This window comes from Petromyzon marinus, unplaced genomic scaffold (genome assembly GCF_048934315.1).
Source record: "Petromyzon marinus isolate PM22_M1 ecotype Great Lakes invasive population unplaced genomic scaffold, UKy_Petmar_22M1.pri1.0 PM_G_Scaffold_6, whole genome shotgun sequence".
NCBI lineage: Eukaryota > Metazoa > Chordata > Hyperoartia > Petromyzontiformes > Petromyzontidae > Petromyzon > Petromyzon marinus.
Window position 1 is genome coordinate 747,501 of NW_027423013.1, and position 2,500 is coordinate 750,000.

Below are 2,500 nucleotides of genomic sequence, written 5' to 3' on the forward strand. Positions count from 1 at the left end.
TTCGTGTTGCCACATTGCATGCGAACGGCATGAAACTTCCAGAGGCATTTGCAGCAGGAATGCATGTGCAGTCAAAAAAGTGAATATTTTTCACGGATAGACCCCGTGAAACGCTAGAAATTGGCGGCGATGTCTCTCTTGTGGCTCACGGGGCTGTTAGGGTGGCACAGAAATCCCTCGGAATGGGAAAACGGGTCATTTTCGTGACGCCACATTGCATGCGAACCGCATGAAACTTCCAGAGGCATTTGCAGCAGAAATGCATGTGCAGTCAAAAAATTGAATATTTTTCACGGATAGACCCCGTGAAACGCTAGAAATTGGCGGGGATGTGTCTCTTGTGGCTCACGGGGCTGTTAGGGTGGCACAGAAATCCCTCGGAATGGGAAAAAACGGGTCATTTTCGTGTCGCCACATTGCATGCGAACCGCATGAAACTTCCAGAGGCATTTGCAGCAGGAATGCATGTGCACTCAAAAAATGTGATATTTTTCACGGAGAGACCCCGTGAAACGCTAGAAGTGGGCGGGGATGTCTCTCTTGTGGCTCACGGGGCTGTTAGGGTGGCACAGAAATCCCTCGGAATGGGAAAACGGGTCATTTTCGTGTCGCCACATTGCATACGAACCGCATGAAACTTCCAGAGGCATTTGCAGCAGGAATGCATGTGCACTCAAAAAAGTGAATATTTCTCACGGATAGACCCCGTGATACGCTAGAAATTGGCGGGGATGTCTCTCTTGTGGCTCACGGGGCTGTTAGGGTGGCACAGAAATCCCTCGGAATGGGAAAACGGGTCATTTTCGTGTCGCCACATTGCATGCGAACCGCATGCAACTTCCAGAGGCATTTGCAGCAGAAATGCATGTGCAGTCAAAAAAAAATTGATATTTTTCACGGATAGACCCCGTGAAACGCTAGAAATTGGCGGGGATGTGTCTCTTGTGGCTCACGGGGCTGTTCGGGTCGCACAGAAATCCCTGGGAATGGGAAAACGGGTCATTTTCGTGTTGCCACATTGCGTACGAACCGCATGAAACTTCCAGAGGCATTTGCAGCAGGAATGCATGTGCACTCAAAAACTTCTATATGTTTCACGGATAGACCCCGTGAAACGCTAGAAATTGGCGGGGATGTGTCTCTTGTGGCTCACGGGGCTGTTAGGGTGGCACAGAACTCCCTCGGAATGGGAAAAGGGGTCATTTTCGTGTTGCCACATTGCATGCGAACGGCATGAAACTTCCAGAGGCATTTGCAGCAGGAATGCATGTGCAGTCAAAAAAGTGAATATTTTTCACGGATAGACCCCGTGAAACGCTAGAAATTGGCGGCGATGTCTCTCTTGTGGCTCACGGGGCTGTTAGGGTGGCACAGAAATCCCTCGGAATGGGAAAACGGGTCATTTTCGTGTCGCCACATTGCATGCGAACCGCATGAAACTTCCAGAGGCATTTGCAGCAGAAATGCATGTGCAGTCAAAAAATTGAATATTTTTCACGGATAGACCCCGTGAAACGCTAGAAATTGGCGGGGATGTGTCTCTTGTGGCTCACGGGGCTGTTAGGGTGGCACAGAAATCCCTCGGAATGGGAAAAAACGGGTCATTTTCGTGTCGCCACATTGCATGCGAACCGCATGAAACTTCCAGAGGCATTTGCAGCAGGAATGCATGTGCACTCAAAAAAGTGAATATTTCTCACGGATAGACCCCGTGATACGCTAGAAATTGGCGGGGATGTCTCTCTTGTGGCTCACGGGGCTGTTAGGGTGGCACAGAAATCCCTCGGAATGGGAAAACGGGTCATTTTCGTGTCGCCACATTGCATGCGAACCGCATGCAACTTCCAGAGGCATTTGCAGCAGAAATGCATGTGCAGTCAAAAAAAAATTGATATTTTTCACGGATAGACCCCGTGAAACGCTAGAAATTGGCGGGGATGTGTCTCTTGTGGCTCACGGGGCTGTTCGGGTCGCACAGAAATCCCTGGGAATGGGAAAACGGGTCATTTTCGTGTTGCCACATTGCGTACGAACCGCATGAAACTTCCAGAGGCATTTGCAGCAGGAATGCATGTGCACTCAAAAACTTCTATATGTTTCACGGATAGACCCCGTGAAACGCTAGAAATTGGCGGGGATGTGTCTCTTGTGGCTCACGGGGCTGTTAGGGTGGCACAGAACTCCCTCGGAATGGGAAAAGGGGTCATTTTCGTGTTGCCACATTGCATAGGAACGCCATGAAACTTCCAGAGGCATTTGCAGCAGAAAGGCACGTGCACTCAAAAATTTTAATATTTTTCACGCATAGACCCCGTCAAACGCTAGAAGTTGGCGGGGATGTCTCTCTTGTGGCTCACGGGGCTGTTAGGGTCGCACAGAAATGCCTCGGAATGGGAAAACGGGTCATTTTTGTGTGGCCACATTGCATAGGAACGGCATGAAACTTCCAGAGGCATTTGCAGCAGGAATGCATGTGCACTCAAAAACGTCTATATTTTTC